This window comes from Notechis scutatus, chromosome Z (genome assembly GCF_049901735.1).
Source record: "Notechis scutatus isolate UNSWTSFEM ecotype Mainland chromosome Z, rNotScu1.2, whole genome shotgun sequence".
Classification (NCBI taxonomy): domain Eukaryota; kingdom Metazoa; phylum Chordata; class Lepidosauria; order Squamata; family Elapidae; genus Notechis; species Notechis scutatus.
In genome coordinates, this window is record NC_142025.1 from 111,549,347 (window position 1) to 111,568,413 (window position 19,067).

General features: G+C 38.6%; 1 pseudogene; it reads left to right on the forward strand.

Annotated features, from left to right (window-relative positions):
• The first annotated feature begins 7,629 nt into the window (after positions 1-7,629).
• LOC148129122 (olfactory receptor 6X1-like) lies at positions 7,630-18,277 on the forward strand (annotated as a pseudogene).
• The last annotated feature ends 790 nt before the right edge of the window (positions 18,278-19,067 follow it).

Consider the following 19,067-nt stretch of genomic DNA (forward strand, 5'->3'; position numbering starts at 1 on the left):
CACCGAATCTGGAAGGTCATGATGAGCTAGAAACCTGCTCTTTTCTTGCTGGGTGGAAACGTTCTCTAATCGGTTGGTTTCCAAGAACATCTGGAAATGATCCATATCGACTCCCAGGCTTCTTTGTCTGGGTTAAAGGGAGTGGTATGACCGCTGGACATCCTGCTGATATAGGTGCGCTCTCAGCCACGTGCTTGATTGGTATCTGTCGAGGGATTAGCCTCATGTCTCCGCATATCCCATCTCGTCGCCAGTGTTTGTATGAGGCATGGGCTTAGAACGGAGAGGCAGATCAAGCTCACCTTAGCTTTAGCTCTTTATTTACAGCATGATATGAGAGACAAAAAACCCGGGATAGCGGCTGCCCTTTTATAGGTGAGGTGGCTATCCAGATGAGACCAATGGTTGTTGTTATAGAGTTTGAACCTCATCCAATGGGACTCGGCCGCTAATAACAGCCAGTCAGATTGCTTGGGAATTAACTAATCATAGCGTGTTGCTGTTGTTAGGGCCAATAGAGGTGCAGGATTATGATGCATGCTATGCAAATGAATCTTTATTAATTACGTTTCTTTAGTTCACAACAGTTGACATTCTTGTTCTTCTTCACATTGAATTTGTGAGATTTGGCACACTGGACACCACCATCTGTGGGTCTTTCCAAATACTACTAATGTATGAATGGTGTCAAGAATAAATAGAACTGAGAACATGGAAGCAGTGAAGGACAGAAAAAAGTGTACTGGAGAAAGATTTACAATATATTGTAAGACTTTGATCACTAAAAAGGAACTTGACCTGGATGATTGAAAATACATAAACCAATCTCAACTTAGGTATCTCCAAGATATAACAAAAACTAGTTCCCAAATACATACTACCCTAGTCATGCGAGCCAATATCTTCAGTGCTGATGAATAATTAAGTGGTGGAGGTTGAATGCATAATAATGTCACAAATGACATGACAAAATTGATCACTACATATTGACTTCCAGTTTGCTAGCTTTCGGCGGTGGTAGGGATTTGGCGATCCACGATCCTGCTGGCGTTGGCTTAAAGTTCCCCCGATCCATTTGGATCTGGGGTATAGGCTGCCCCTGTGAGGCAGCTCGAAGACAGGGGATCTGCAAGGGTTTGGGGCCAAGACCCCTCCCAACCGGCTAAACTCCCTTTTTCGAGCAGGAGGAATGGCGGCCGTAATGGCCGCCATGAAGAAAACTACAGCTGGGTTAAGTGTGCAGGAGGGAGAAAGCTGGAGAAAGTGAAAGGTGCTTTTAACTTGGGACAAGACGGAGAAAGTGATTTGGAACCTTGGGCTGTTAGGATATATTGTTTCTTCAGAGAGCCACAAGCTGCGAATACCCCAAAGGGGAAAGTTTTTCTTTTGTTCTCCTTCCTAAAGTGACAGCGGGAAAAAATCTTTTTGGCTGTGAGTGGAAGGAGAGTGAAAAAAAAAATCAGAGCAAAATTTGAAAATAAGGAGAAGATTGCCTAGAATTGCAAAAGAGTTTAAAACTTCCAAAAAATATATTTGAAAAGGATTTGTGATTACTTTAACCTCAGAAAGAAAAGTGAAGAAGAGAAGGTATTTAAAAGAAACAGTCTATTTGGATTGTTTGATGATTTTGAAACCTTTGGAAATTATTTCTGATTAAATCATCTGGTGGTTGTTTGAAAAACTTTTCTACACAATGGCATCACCTGTGATTGATTTGGAACTTATATATCAAAAATATGGAAAGAGAAAACAAGGAGGAAGATGGACTGGCACTATTTTTCAATACTTAGAATGGTGGTTTTTATATTTATGCATAAGCAAAATGAGGATGATGGGGGACAAAGAAGAAGAAAGTCCATCTTTGATGAAAAAAAGGACTTTGATTGGAGGCAGGAAAAAGCAAGAGAAAAAAAGAGGTCTTTAAGATCTGAAACAGCCCAAAAAAGAAGAATAAGGTGAAAAGGACTTATGTTAAGAAACAGAAAGGGGGAAAGCAGAATAAAAGGGAGTGGAGAGACAAGGGGTTAAAGGGACAAGGAGAAGAAGAAGCAAGGGAGAAAGGAAGGATGAGAAGCTCTAATGGTGGGGAGCAGGATATTAAGAAAACAAAAGTTTTCAGAGATAATGGATAGATCTTATTGTTAATGAGATTCTAGAAAGGTACATAAGATTGCATTTTATATCTGTATTTAGAAGTAATTATAGAAAATTAGAAATAATATGTAGCTTAAATGTGATAAAATATCTAACATAAATAAGTGAAATTTTGTTAAGGAAAGAGACATATCGTAATGAAATATGATTCAAGATTGTGATGGTAATAATCGAAAGCTATAAGTGTTCCCCAAAGCATAATATTCAATTGAAATGGATAAAATATTTAAGATATAAATGATTGTTAAAATTAATGATTAGAACATGGTATACTAGCAAAAATGTTTGTGAAATGAGATTTGAAGTAGAAGAAGGAGAAATACTCAATGAAATATTGTGAGCTATAATATGTGATGTGGGGATAATTATGGAAAATAGAGCTCTCATAAAAGTATGATTTAATTGAAAAGTAATGAGTTAAACATCTAAGATATGACTGAATATCAATATTAACGAATAGATTTGTATTATTTTTGATAATATAGTATAATTTTAGAATGTACCAGACAGAATCCCCAATGTATGTTATGTATTTTATATTAGGTACTATAAATATAAGGGGAAAAGATAAAGGCATCATCTCCATATAGTGTATCAGGAGAAGTAGTATCTTTTTTTTTAAAGAAGAAAAATAAATGATTGGCTGGAATAGAACAGACAAAGAATAATAAATATTAGGATATGAATTGAGAGGAGGAAAAATAAATAAAAATAAAATTGAGAAAATTTAAAAGGAGAAGTTATATAGAAAATTGAAATGTTAATAAGATATGAAATGGTATGTAAAATGAATATGAAACTGAACTTGTGTCTGTATCAAGAGTTTTAACCCGACTAAGCAACTTTCAGAAAAGAGATTTTTTATGCTTTTTATGTTTTGTGTTTATGTGTATTTATGTATTGTTTGTCTTGAAAATAAAACTTGTTTTAAAAAAAAATTGTCTACCACATATCATTGGACAATAACACTCCAATCACTAGGGAATCATTTTGGTGTCCTCATAATTAAGAACAGATATATGGAATTCTGGGCATTGAAGTCCACCCATCTTAAAAATTTCCAAGTTTCAAAACATTAAAGTTTACAATTTCGATTGCCTAAATTATCCTGCCTTCCCCAACCTGAAGGATGTCAAACCATGAGTCCTGGGATGCTATCATTAATGACTTCAGCTTAAATTCCATGGAAAACTGAAAGGGGGTAGAGAAAGTGGGAACAAAACCATTGTTGGACATTGTCTTCAGTCTGTTCCTTCCATCTTCTCCTCAGCATTCAAAGAGTCTTGGAAGACTTAATAATTTGTGAATAGAATAGAATAGAATAGAATAGAATAGAATAGAATAGAATAGAATAGAATAGAATAGAATAGAATAGAATAGAATAGAATAGAATAGAATAGAATAACAGAGTTGGAAGGACCTTGGTCTTCTATTCTAATTCCCTGCTTAAGTTATGTGAAATCCTACACCATTTCAGACAAATGGTTGTCCAATCTCTTCTTAAAAATTTTCAGTGTTGGAGCATTTACAACTTCTGGAGGCAAGTCATTCCACTGATTAATTTGTTCTAACTTTCAGGAAATTTCTCCCTTAGTTCTAGGTTTATCTATCCTTGATTAGTTTCTACCATTGCTTCTTATCCTACCCTCAGGTGCTTTAAGACTAGCTTGACTCCTCTCTACTTTGTGGCAGCCCATGAGATGTTGGGGCACTGCTATCATGTAAGCCCTTTCTAGGAATGTGCCCTAGGAATTAAGTGCAAATTGAGCCAGAATATGAATATTGCTGATTCCAAGCCAACTATTCTGAATGTAGTCTATGGATTCTTATGGGGAACTGAAAGACAAATATCTCTAGAAATGGAACCTGAAACTTCTGTACAAAATGACTGAATGTTTTACACGTTTCTCTTTCTGCAGGCTAAAGAGAACTTGGACTAACTATAAAAGAGTTGCAAAGAGATATTGGTGTGCCTCCAGAAAACCTTTATCTTCTGATGACACTTAGTCGTAGTACACATTTAGTAATATATTCAAGACTTCATTTCATGAGTCTTTGAAGTTGTTCTAAACAAAAGCAGGCATTATACATGCTGATTCAGAATAGTCTATTTTGAGCATTGCCTATGAATAAAAGTTGTTAAGACTCTAGAAAGAGTGCAAAGAGCCACAAAGATGGTTAGGGGACTGGAGGGTAAAAGGTACAATGTATAATTGCTAGAACTCGGCATGTCTAGTTTAATGAAAAGTAGGACTAATGGTGACATTATAGCAGTGTTCCGATATCTCAGGGGCTGCCACAAAGAACAGAGAGTCAAGCTATTCTCCAAAGCACGAAGGCAGGATGAGAACCATTGTTTGGAAACTAATCAAGGAGAGAAGCAACCTAGATCTAAGGAGAAATTTCCTGACAGTTAGAACAATTAATCATTGGAATGACTTGTCCCAGAGTAGGGGTGGGCAACCACTGGCCCCTGCGGGACCACATCCGGCCCGTTGGTCTTTTTTTTAATCCGCCCTACCAAGATTGGCACAGAATTAAGGGTTTGATATGAATGATTGAATGATTGCATTCGTTTGATTTTGACTTGTAATGACAGGCATTTTGACACCAGGTGGTGGCCCGCCTGTTAAATTTTAAAAGTCAATGAGGCCCCTGAGCCAAAAAAGTTTGCCCACCCCTAGCCCTAGAGGTTGTAAATGCTCCAAAACTGGACGTTTTTAAGAACATATTGGATAACCATTTGTCTGAAGTGGTGTAGGGTTTCCCTGCTGCCTAACTAGGGGTTGGACTACAAGACCATGCATATGGTCAATATAAAATAACTATAAAATAAAATAATATAGTCAATATAAAGTAAGACCATGTATATGGGTCAGTATAAAGAAAAAAAGGAATGGCATGGGCATAGGTGTATATTATAGGCGACCCAATCAAGCACAAAAAATAGATGCCCTTTTGCCAACCAACTAACAAACATATGTAGGAAATACACTACAATAGTAATGGGGGACTTCAATTACCCTGATATCAATTAAAAATGAATTGTGCACCAAGTGAGAAATCAAATAGGTTCCTAACTAACCTACCTGACAACTTTGTTGTCCAAAAGGCAGAGGATGGAACTAGAGGGACAGCCATACTGGACTTAATTATTACAAATTATTACAAACGGTGATAGAGGGCGTTGAAACTGCAGGAACCTTGAGTGAGAGTGACCATGGCATACTAGAATTCAACATAGCACAAACTCAAGCAACAGAATATAATGACACCAGACTCTTAGATTTTAAGAGAAGCAACCTAGAACTAAGGAGAAAATTCCTGACTGTTAGAACAATTAATCAGTGGGATAACTTGCCCTCCAGAAGTTATGAATTCTCTAACACTGGAAGTTTTAAAGAAAAGATTGGACAACATTTTTTCTGAAATGATATAGGGTTTCCTGCCTGAGCAGGGAGTTGGACTAGAAGACGTCCAAGGTCCCTTCCAACTCTGTTATTCTGTTGTTATTATTCTGTCCTATTATTATTCTAGAGATATTATCACAGACTTTTGTAGAAAATTAAGACCTGCATCAGGAAAGGTTTAATTATTTTCTCTTTTTGTTCTTGAAAAGAAATGTGAATTATTAGAAGAACTATACAAAAATTACAAAGTCTATTTTTTGGGAGGTGGGCGGGAGGTTGTTTCAAGAGGATTTCCTTTCTTTGCATTGCACTTAAAATTTGGTCCAACAATATCAGTCTTCAGTATATTTTACCTATAGGGCATGGATGCTCAAGGGAAATTAAAGACAACTCTCCTTGGAGACTGTCTCCCATAACTCTTAGACAAGATGTAAACAAACTTTCTAAGATGCTAAATGTTCTTTAAATGTTAAGGAAAGTATTTCTCAAGAAATCTATCACTGGTCCTCAACATGTTCTGTAACATTTTGTATGATTCTTCAAAACACTGTCGATGAATGAATAGAGAGATAGAATAAAAGTACTTGGGGAAGACAATATAAGTAAAGGAGAGAGGACAAGTAAAGGTAAGTGTAGAGATATTTTTAAGTCCATGTATTATGCAACAAGCATATGGAATTTAATTTCACTGCAGATGTGTCTGTGACTCCTGCATGGCCACACCAAGAAACATCTTGGCTTTGACATTTCTCTAATTATTTATGTACTCACATCTCCAAACAATTAATGAAAAGTAAAATGTTGCAGAGAATAATTTTTTTAAGTAAAAGTTTTTATTGATTTTAACAACAAACAAAAAACACATAAAACATAAAACATAACATAAAAACATCATCATCCTTCATAAATTTACAGACAGTGTATCGGTTGGTTTACCACTCCTTTTTGTGCATCCATTTCATAGTCATCATAATAATTATATTACATAATAAGTCATATTATCAATCAACAATTATATATCCTAATATCATTATTAAAAACAATCATTTGACTATAATTTTACTAATTCATACTTAAGCGAGATAACTATAGTTTAGTTAATTTATTTTCTAACAAATCATAAAATCATACCAAGTCTATCTTAATAAAATATTATAAAAATATTATCAACCCCCAAAAAATATATATATATTCATTATTTCCTAAGTTTCTAAATATTTTATTATTATATTGTATTATCTAACCATTGATAAAAAGATCCCAAACTTCATAAAATTGTTTATCTTCTTGTTCTCTAATTTCAAATGTCAATCTACTCATTTCAGCACATTCCAATATTTTCTTAATAACTTCTTCTTCTAATGGTATTTTCTCATTCTTCCAATTTTTTAGCAAATACAATCCTAGCCACTGTTAATACATTTACAATCAAATACCTTAAGTTTTTTTATTATATGTATCAGGTAAGATTCCCAATAAAAAATCTCTGGTTTCAAATCTATATGTTTCTTTGTCGTTTTTCCAACCATATGCGAATTCTAGTCCAATATTTTCTAGCGCCCTCACAAGTCCACCACATATGGTAATATGAGCCAGGTATCTGATGACATTTCCAGCACTTTTCAGATTTATTCTTGAACATTCTTGTTCAAGAGAATAAACTTTTAGTTCATATTGGAATATTTCAACTCTAGACTGCCACTTCAAAATATGTTAGAGTGCTTTGAAGAATCCATGAAGAACCTTTGTCTTTACAGCAGTTGCACATTACAGACATCACAATAAGTTGCAAATGTGTTTCTTTTGTTTTGGCCTCCCATGTTGTAGGATTCTAGTGATCGGCCATTAGAAATCATAACAGATCTTCAAATATTTATATGGAAATACCTTATTTCACTACCATAATTCCATACAACTTTCATTGAGATGCTTAGAAAATCCAGTCATGTTCCTTGTTTTGCAATCACAAGCAGTTGTGTTTGAAAAGTGTCTTTAGAAATGAGATAAATCTTGATTCAATGGGGATTCCACATTTTCTCTTTTCATAAGTTGCGGGGGGGGGGACATGAATGTGAACAACTATACAAGAAGCACTGTATTTATTCTTGATGGATTGCCCAATGTTTGGGGAATGGAGAATATGACATTTGCTTGTGTCTCTCTGCTCTACCTCCTGTGTCTGATAGGCAACGGACTCATCATTCTCATAGTAATTTTGGATCCACATCTTCAGAAACCTATGTATTTCTTTCTTAGCAACCTTTTCTTGCATTGACATTGGACACACCACAGCTTTCATTCCAAAACTGATGGTCAACTATCTCTCTGCAAAGAATTCCATCTGTTTCAACTGCTGCATGACACAAATGTTCTTTTATTTTCTGTTTGGCACTACGGAATATTTCATCATCACCTTGATATCCTTGGACAGAGATTTAGCCATTGGTCATCCTTTGAGATACTCCACAATCATGACTTCTGGAGTTTGCTTTAAACTAGCAATGGCAGCTTGGTTTGGAGGCTTTTTCTCCATTCTTTATCGGGGTATTGACTGCAAACCTACCCTACTGCACTTCCAATATTATCAATCATTTCTTTTTGTGATGCATGACCAGTGTTGAAGATTGCAGGAGGAGATACTTATCTTGTTGAAGTCCTGAGTTTCCTAGTTACAGCAATTGTGGTTATGTCCTCCTGGGAGTCAGCTGGAAGGATCCTGAGGAAAAGCCTCCTCCAGGAGTGACCACTACCCGTCAGCGTGGAAGAGAGGAGCCATGGCAGGAGAAGGAAAGAAAGAATTTTTTACTGACTCAAGCCAGGCATCTTTGAACGAAGCTATTGGAGAACCTCAAACTGATCAAAGGTATGAGGGAGAGGAGAGGGGAGGCAGCCCCAGCCAGAAGAATCAGAGCAGCCACCCTATAAATCAACCTGCAGAGTAGCGCAGCTGGCGGCAGCAACTCAGGGCTCTCAGCGGGAGGAGTAATTGCCAGAAGACATAGAACACCAAAGGTTGGAAGTAAAATATGGGGGCATCCTAAGAGTTAGGATTTTTCCTGGAACAAGTCTGGAGCCATATGGAGGAATATGGAGGGGATTTTTCCTCTCAGAAGCAGCCAACGTTAGAAGGAAGAAGCTGTTCCCTGTGGAGGGAACAGCTGCAAAGTGGATGGTGACTTTGCATAATGATAATGCCCCTCAGCTGATGAATTATAACCTCTTCATGACTGCGCTGTGGGCCAGGTTTGAAGACCCACTTGCTGAACATAAGGCCAGAATTAGGATGAAGACCATAAATCTAGGGCGAGGTCAGTGGCCAATTACACCCAGGAATTTAGAGAGCTGGTGTGTCATATTCGGAGGCTGGTCCCAGGGAGCCTGATAGAAGCTTTTAAAGATGGGTTGAATGAAGATGTGTATCAAAGCTGTATTGCCAGAAGAGACTCTCAATGAGCTGCAGCTGTGGTACATGCTGGCAGCAGAGGTGGAAATTGATCTAACCTGAAACCGATGCTGGGGGGGTTGGTTGGAACAAGTCCTCCCCACCAGCCCTCGAGAAGCCTTAAAACCCCAAAAGGGAGGAATGGCGGCAAAACCCAAGACCACTGCTTGTTTCCGATTTGGGAAGGAAGGTCACCGGGCTGCAGATTGCCGTGCCAAGTTAGAACCAAAGGGGATGCCAGGAGGGGGAAGAAAACCCCAAAAAACCCCAACGAAGCCTCATGAAACGGTACTTAAAGCAGATGAGGTTGTAGAGGTTGCCCCTCCGAAGGGAGAGGAGCTGATAACTCCAACCTCTTCTGGAAGAGAGTGAATCCGATTGGAAGACGACTCACTGGTAAGTACAAAAAGGGCCTATGACCATTCCAGTGAAATTAAAGGCATCCACGATGGGAGCCAAAGGGGAAATGCTGGGCCTTGTTAGACTCTGGGTGCACGAGGTGTGTAATCAGCTCGGAGGTAGTGGAGAAAATGGGTTAAGGCTAAAGACTTTAAAACGCCCATAGCCTTTTGCCAATTGGATGGATCGATAGCTGGGGGTGGCCCTGCACATTTCATAATGGAACCAATAGAAATGATGATGGGGAAGCACAGAGAGACTTTGTGCTTTATTGTGGCTCCTGGGATGGAGCGGCCCCTAATACTGGGATTGCCCTGGCTCCAGAAATGGAACCCCCACGTCAATTGGAGGAAAGGGTCATTGTGCATACGTACTGACCAGCACCTGGAAGGGGAGGGGCAATCTCAACCGAAACTCAAGAATCCCACTGAACTGGCCTCCACTGGTACCGAGAACCTGAAGGGGGAGGAGAAAATTCCAGAGGAATCTTGGGACTTAAATGAAGTATTCAGTGATAAGGCCTTGGATGAGCTTCCACGCCATTGTTCAACGGATTGTAGTATTGAAATTTTACCTGGGGTGAAACTCCCAAAACTGAAACTGTACTCGATGACACCGAGGGAGTTAGAAGAGCTGCGGTCATTTATCGATAAGAATTTGGAACGTGGTTTCATCCAACCCGCTAGACCCCGGGTAGCAGCCCCAGTGTTGTTCCGTGAAAAGAAAGATGGCTCCCTTCGCTTATGTGTTGATTACAGAAACCTGAATGCTATTTCAGTGGAGAACGTCCCCTTGATGAAGGACATGTTGACCCACTTGGCCAAAGGCAAATTTTTTACGAAGCTCGACTTGAGAGAAGCGTACTACCGGGTTCGAATTAAGGAAGGGGATGAATGGAAAACCGCTTTTAACTGCCCAATGGGTTGCTTCCAATTCAACGTTCTTCCATTTGGCCTACAGGGGGCTCCTGCAGTATTCATGCAAATGATCAATCAGGTGTTACATGAACATCTATACAAAGGGGTTTTGGTTTATTTTGATGATATCCTTATCTACATGGAAACTCGTGATGAACATGTGAAACTAGTGCGGTCAGTTTTGGAAAACTTCGAGCCGCCAAACTGTATGCAAAGTTGTCCAAATGTGAATTCCACCAGGAAAAAATTGACTATTTAGGTTATCTCATCTCACATGAGGGTATAGAAATGGATCCAGGAAGGTTCACGCCGTGTTGGAATGGGCCCTCCCCACACCAGGAAACAACTTCAAAGTTTTTTGGGATTCGCCAATTTATACCGTCAATTTATCCTGCTTTACGAAGATAGCAATGCCTATCACAAACCTCCTAAAAACCAAAGGGAAGGTGAAACCAAAGCCTAGTAAACCACTGGAGGATCCATGGAATGTCAAGCCACTTTTGAGAAGCTGAAACGACTGTTTGCTGCTGAACCAGTACTCAAGCACCCAAACATGGATGCACCTTTTGTAATCCAAGCCGATGCGAGTGATGTAGCAGTTGGAGTGGTATTACCACAAGCAAATGAGATGGGGACTCTGCAACCATGTGCATATACTTCACGTAAACTATCTGAAACTGAAAGAAGATTGGCCATCTGGGAAAAAGAAGCTTTTGCAGTTCGCTGGACTTTGTTAACCTGGAGGCACTTCTTAGAAGGGGCAAAACACCCGTTTGAGATGTGGATTGATCACAAAAACTTGGAGGCTTTGAAAACGCCCGGAAGCTGTCTCCTAAGCAAATTCGCTGGGCACAGTACTTTAAAAGTTTTAATTTTTCATTGAAGTACATTCCAGGGGGAAGGAACTTCATGGCAGATGCTTTATCTAGATTACCTCAATATAATAGTGCTTGCCAGGAAGTGGTACGGCCGATTGTCCCAAACAAACAGTTGGCAGCTCCAGTGGTTACCAGAGCCCAGAAGAAGAAGGAGAAGGAGGTTCATTTGTCGAACGACTTGACTACACAATTAAGAGATGCTCTAAAACTTGATGATTGGTTCCTTGCTCACTCAAATAACTGTACGGTTAGAGATGGATTGGCATGGGTGGGGGCCAGATTATATTTGCCAGCGAAGCTGAGAAACCAAATATTACAGCAAGCTCATGATTCTAAACCCGCTGGTCATTTTGGATTCGTGAAAACCTTACACTTGGTTAAAAGGCAATTTTGGTGGCCTACTCTGAAAAAGGACATTGAGACTTATGTAGCTAGTTGTTATATTTGTGCCTCAGCCAAACGGCCTCCTGGTAAGCCAGCAGGTTTGCTACAAAATGTGGCTAGACCAACGGCTCCCTGGAAGGAAATCTTGATGGATTTTATAGTGGAATTACCTGAAAGTGGGGGGAATACAGTTATTTGGGTAGTAACTGATTTGTTTTCCAAACGGGTACATTTCATTTATTTATTTATTATTTATTTATTTATTTTATTTATTTGATTTGCCAATTGTTTACAAGATAATAAGTATAAGTGTATACATAGTTGTGAATACATGAAATGGGTACATAGAAGAAAAATAAAAGAATAAGAGAAACAATAGGACAGGGACGGTAGGCACGTTGGTGCGCTTATGCACCCCCTACAGACCTCTTAGGAAAGGGGTGAGGTCAATAGTAGACAGTCTAAGGTTAAAGTTTTTGGGGTTTGGGGAAGAGACTACAGAGTCGGGTAGAGTATTCAGACATTGACCACTCTATTGCTGAAGTCGTATTTCCTGCAATCAAGTTTGGTGCGGTTTACTTTGAGTTTTGTATCTATTGTGTGCTCTTGTGTTGTTATGGTTGAAGCTGAAGTATTCATTGACAGGTAGGACATTGCAATGTATGATTTTATATACCATGCTTAAGTCAGACCCGAAGACGGCGTAATTCAAGGTTTTCTAGTTCTAGAATTTCAAGTCTGGTGGCATAAGGTATTCTACAACGAGTAGAAGAGTGGAGAATTCTTCTTGTGAAATATTTCTGGACTTTCTCAATTGTGCTAATATCAGATACGTAATGAGGGTTCCAGACTGATGAACTGTATTCGAGTATTGGTCTAGCAAATGTTTTGTATGCTCTGGTTAGTAGTGTGATATTACCAGAGAAAAAGCTATGTAGGATTAGGTTAACAACTCTTAATGCCTTTTTGGCTATGTAGTTGCAGTGGGCTCTAGCACTTAGATCATTAGAGGTGAGTATTCCAAGGTCCTTTACAGAGCTTGGGTCATCAACAAGATCTTGACTATTCAGCTTGTATTTTATTTTCTGATTTTTTTTTTTTTGCCAATATGTAAGACAGAGCATTTATTTGTTGAGATTTGAAGTTGCCATTTGTTTGACCATTCAGATACATAGTCAAGATCTTTTTGTAGGGTAGCAGTATTGTCTGTGGTATTGAACAACTTTACATCATCAGCGAAAAGAACGCAATTGCTCTTAATATGATCACAGAGGTCGTTTATGTAGAGTATGAAGAGAGTTGGTCCTAGAACACTGCCTTGGGGGACACTACTATTGACAGGTACTGGATTTGATAGGACGCTCCCGATTTTGACCATTTGTTGTCTGTTTGACAGGAATGCTTCTATCCAGTTATTCAGTTGTCCAGAGATACTATAGGATTTTTATTTTTAGGAGTAGTTTGTCGTGTACCACTGAATCAAAGGCTTTACAGAAGTCTATGTAGATTGCGTCTATTGCTTTGCCCTGGTCGAGTTGTGTCGTCCATATGTTTTTGCAGTGTAAGAGTTGCAGATTACAGGATAGTTTTTTTCTGAAACCAAATTGTTTATTGGAGAGTAGGTTGTTTGTCTCTAAGTGGAGGATAATGGATTGGTTAATAATTGATTCCATGACTTTACAGGTGACGCAGCATAAGGAGATTGGTCTGTAATTTTCAACTAGGCTTGGGTCTCCCTTTTTTGAAGATGGGGATGACTGTGGCTTGTGACCATAGGTTAGGCAAGGAGCTGGTCCTGAAAGATTTTTCAAAGATTATGCTTAGAGGTTTGGCTATGGCAGTGGATAGCTTTCTTAAGAAGTAGGCACATATTCCATCCGGTCCAATAGATAGAGATGGTTTTAGATTGCGTAGTGATTTTTCGACATTGTCTTCTGTGAAATCGATATGTATTAGATCATTGTTGTTATCTGTGGTACGGCTAGGAAATACTGGGCATGATCCATTGCTGTTTACAAATACTGAGCCAAGAATGTGTTAAAGATGTTGGCTTTAATGGTGTCGTGGGTGCAGTCTTTACCATCAGGTCCTATCAAGGAGGGATGGACCTTGAGTCTTTTAGTTTGTTGTTTACAAAATTGTAAAAAAGCACGGGTGGAATTGGTGCTTAGAAGGTTTTCCTCTTGTTTAATGTGATAATTGGTGCATTCGGTCTTTATCTGGTGGCATAAATTTTTGTATCGGTTTTTGAAATTGACAATGTGACCAGATTTGTTTTTCCGCCAGAGTGATCTCTTTTTGGATTGAAGTTTCCTTATTGATATGGGTAATCTGCTTTTTTGTTTTGTTTTGGGAGTTGTTGTTGGTACATATAGTTTGATGACTCTTTTGACTTCAAGGAGAAATATGTTGTAATGGTCTTCAACAGTATTGCATCCAGTGAATAGAGATTGCCAATCAAGGGATGAGAGATCGTTGTCTATAAGATCATAGTTGCCTTTTTGAAGTTACAATTGGGGATTACATCATTGTGGTGATTTTTGTGTGGACGTATGTTGAGACAAAAGTCAATCATATTGTGGTCACTACTGGAAAAGGGTTCTTTAGTTTGTATTCCGTAAATTAAATTCAAACTATTGCAGAAGATGAGATCGAGGCAGTTGTTTAGTCTAGTGTTGTTGGTTACTAGTTGTTCCAGTCCCAGATTTGTAATAGCATTGTAGAAGGTTGTGTGTATGATTTCAGTTGTACAATCATTTAGGTCCAGTCAATATGAGGTAGATTGAAATCACCAAGAAGGATAAAAGGGTATGGGCAGGATGCAGCCCATGTTAGTAATATATTTAGCTTGTTTACATGTTCGATGTCATAATCAGGTGCTCTGTAACATAGTAAGAATCGAATTGTGATATTTAAGGATAGTTCACAGATGATGGTTTCAGGAAGAGCAAGCTCCTGGGTAACTTGGATATTTTTTAGATGTAAGGATTTTGTATAGAATATAGCAACACCACCTCCTCGACGATTTTCACGATCTGATCGGTAAACATGATAATCTCTTACTGTGGTAATGGAGTCGGGGAGAGATGCATTGAGCCATGTTTCACAGACAAATATAATGTCTAAGTTAGCCATATTTAGGAGGATGAGAAATTCAGGTATTTTATTCACGAGGCTTCTTGCATTGAGTAGTTTGCATTTAAGGCCGGCAGTAGTTGGAATTGAGGTAGTTGGGGTCGTGCGTGCCTAGTCTTGGGTGATGGTGGATCGGTTGAGGTAGGGTTGTGGTTGAGGGTAAAAGCTGAGTATTGGGTTGCGTGGCTTACTTTTGATACAGTCAGCATGGTAGTCAATGTACAGGTCTTTCTCTCCATTGTCTAGACGGTTTTTGAGTTCAATGCGGAGTACACGGGAGCGGGCACGTTGCTGTATGGTTAGGTCAGGGCGGCAACGTAGGTTCTTATGGTTGGTGTTGGTTTTGGCAAGTGAGTTTATAGTATAAACGAGTTTACGTTTGCTTGATTCATTTTTGCAAATGACCCTGCACAAGAGTGGGGCCATACCTTGTCTGAAGATCCCATCCCATCTCATACCTTGTCCGAAGATCCCATCTGAAAAAACATTGGCTAAACTGTTTATTTTACATGTCTACAGGTTACATGGGGTTCCTGAATGCATAATCTCAGACAGGGGTGTTCAGTTCACCTCAAACTTTTGGAAGGAGTTCCTGAAGTTATTGGGCTCTGCCCAGGACTTAAACTCCACCCACCATCCACAAACCAATGGGGCCTGTGAGAGAACTAACTTGGTATTGGAACAATATCTTAGATGCTATATAAATTATCAGCAGGATAATTGGACTGACTTATTGCCATTCGCTGAGGTGGCATATAATAATTTGGTACATAGTAGTACTGGGTTTACTCCGTTTAAAGTGGCTTCAGGACAAGACTTTGTATCCATACCCGAGCTTCCATGGGAGAAACCTAACATTCAGTCACTAGATGAATGGATAACACAACTCTAGCTTAACTGGCCGGTTACACGTAAAGCACTAGATGATGCACCTCAAGCTCATAAGAAATTTGCAGATAAAAAGAAAACTCCACAAAAACCATATCAGGTGGGTGACAAGGTCTTTTTATCCACCAGATATTTGCAAACTACCCAAAAGTCAAAAAAGCTTGGCCCTAAGTATGTTGGACCTTTCTCAATTGAATGAATTGTAAACCCTATGGCAGTCCAACTGAAATTACCAAAAACTCTTTGACGGATCCACCCTGTTTTCCATGTTAGTTTATTAAAACCTGAACATACTTCTGACTTGAGACCAAGTCAGGTTGATCCTCTCATACCTTTGCTAATTAAAAGTGAACAACATTTTGAAGTTAAAGAAATTTTGGATTCTCAAAAACGAATGGGTCGACTTCAGTATTTGGTTGCTTGGAAACATTTTCCCTCTTCCCAGGCTGAATGGGTGAATGAGAAGGATGTTAGAGCTCCTATACTTATCAAGGCATTTTGTATTAAATAACCTGATAAACCCTAAGAAAATAAGTATGTTGCTGTTACCTGTATATTGTCTATTACCTTTAATTTTTTTCTTTTAGGACTAATGTCTTTTTCTAGGAGGGCCGAATGTCAACCTTCAAGATTTTCTCTCTTTGCTTTGCATCTTTCGGCTGTCATAAGTAACGGGGGGAGGAAGGGGAGAATGATTATGGGAAGTGAGCTGGAGGTGTTAAAAACCAGAACTGTATAAACTGGGGGGGAAGTACATTCTTGCTTAGGTTTCTATTCTATGCTATGTGCTATGCGCAGCTGCAACTCTTTATCAAACTATGTCAAGGTCAACGGACAGAAACTTCATCACCACCTGGAGATGCCCACATGATGGTATACACAACTTTTAATTGGTGGAACCAATTGAACTATTGAGGGTGGGAACATTGCCATTACTTTGTATATGTGATTTACGTGCCTATTTTCTCAGATTCAGAATTCTTTTGTTGCTACCACTTGATTTCCAGTAAAATATATCTTTTCTCTAATTAAAAGAGTCTAGGTATTTCTTTCTTGGATTTTGAATGGAGCACCAGCTGATAAAACTATCATGTAATCTGCAACTCTTACACTGCAAAAACATATGGACTACACAACTTGATCAGGGCAAAGCAACAGACGCAACCTACATAGACTTCTGTAAAGCCTTTGATTCAGTGGTACATGACAAAGTATTCCTAAAACTAAAATCTTATGGTATCTCTGGACACCTACATAATTGGATAGAAGCATTCCTGTCAAACAGACAACAAATGGTCAAAATTGGGAGCATCCTATCAAATTCTGTACCTGTCAACAGTGATGTCCCCCAAGGCAGTGTTCTAGGACCAACTCTTTTCATATTCTACATAAATGACCTCTGTGATCATATCAAGAGCATCTGCATTCTCTTCGCTGATGATGTAAAGCTATTCAATACCACAGACAATACTGCTACCTTTCAAAAAGACCTTGACTATGTATCAGAATGGTCAAACAAATGGCAACTTCAAATCTCAACAAATAAATGCTCTGTCTTATATATTGGCAAAAAAAAATCAGAAAATAAAATACAGGCTGAATAATCAAGACCTTGTTGATGATCCAAACTCTGTCAAGGATCTTGGAGTACTCATCTCAAATGACCTAAGTGCTAGAGTCCACTGTAACTACATAGCCAAAAAGGCATTAAGAGTTGTTAACCTAATCTTACATAGCTTTTTCTCTGGTAATATTACACTAATAACTAGAGCATACCAAACATTTGCTAGACCAATACTCGAATACAGCTCATCAGTCTGGAACCCATATCATGTATCTGATATTAACACAGTTGAGAAAGTCCAGAAATATTTCACAAGAAGAGTTCTCCACTCCTCTACTCGTTGCAGAATATCTTATGCTATCAGACTTGAAATTCTAGACCTAGAAAAGTTAGAACTACGCCACCTTTGGTCCAATCTAAGTATAGTATATAAAATCATACATTGCAATGTCCTACCTGTCAATGAAAACTTCAGCTTCAACCATAACAACACTAGAGCAAACAATAGATACAAACTCAAGGTTAATCGCACCAAACTTGATTGCAGGAAATACAACTTCAGCAACAGAGTGGTCAATGTCTGGAATACTCTACCTGACTCTGTGGTTTCTTCCCCAAACCCCCAAAACTTTAACCTTAGACTGTTTACTATTGACCTCACCCTTTTCCTAAGAGGTCTGTAGGGGGCGTGCATAAGCGCACCAATGTGCCTACCCGCCCTGTCCTATTGTTTCTTGTATTTTTCTTATATGTATCCATGTATTCATAACTATGTTTTTACTTATATCTATTATCTTATAAGCAATTGACAAATAAAAATAAATAAATAAATAAACAAACAAAAAAACAAAAAACAGCAGAGAGCTTTTTCTACCTGTGCTTCTCATCTGGTTGTGGTCTACATGTTGTATGTGTCACTGTTTTTTTGTCTATTTAAGGCCTACCATTAAGAATTCCTCTCTCATAGCAATCAAATATGCTTCTTTGCTGTATACAATAATCGCCCCATGCTAAATCCTTTCGTTTACACCATTATGAACAATGAAGTGAAAGAAGCAGTCCAGAAAGCATTGAGAAAAAAGATTCCAGCTTTCCCTAAAATGTAAACATAAACTTTTTTGACGGAGCTATTGTGAGGTCCTTGGGGCTCTCTGAGCTTTCTTTCTTTCTTGCAGATGTTTCATTACCATAACTAGGTAACATCATCAGTGCTAGTAATGAGTGCTGTTTGCTGTCAGTTTATATTTTGATATCTTGCCTGTCTGTGTGAGTGGAGGCAATCTTAGGAATTCTTGGTTGGGCTGTTTGCTAATGGCTCTTTAGCAGTTTCTTGATTGGGGTATGGTTGTTGGTCTGAATGTTGTCTTGGAGTTAAGCTATGCTTATCTGAGTGCTGTGTGGGAAGCCCCCCCCCGAACACCATTCTGCCCCCCATCCCTGTCCTATTGTATAAAGTATAAAGAAGTTGCACAAGAAGGAAGAAGTTCTTTTGGCTTCATATTTCAATTTTTAGAAATGGAGATTTGGAACTATGAGAAACAACAAGAAATGCCTGCAGAACAAGAAGATTGGGACAAAGAAGAAGCCATCTTGTTAGGTATAACATTGATACCCAACAAGGTTTGGGTGGATAAATATATAAACTAAGGTATCATAGTTTAAGTGTTTGTAACTTTAAGCACCACACTGCATGTAATTAGCCAATTAAGGGTGCGGTTAGAAACTGCAATAAGAGGAAGCAGGAGAAAGCTTGCTGCTTACTGCCTATTGCCTACTGCCTACTGTTTTACTGTTTACTGCTGTTTACTGCTGGATACAACTGTTTACTACTGTTTTACTGCGACTGTCTACTGTTTGATCGTTCTACTGAATATCCAGCGTTATCCTCTGGAGAAA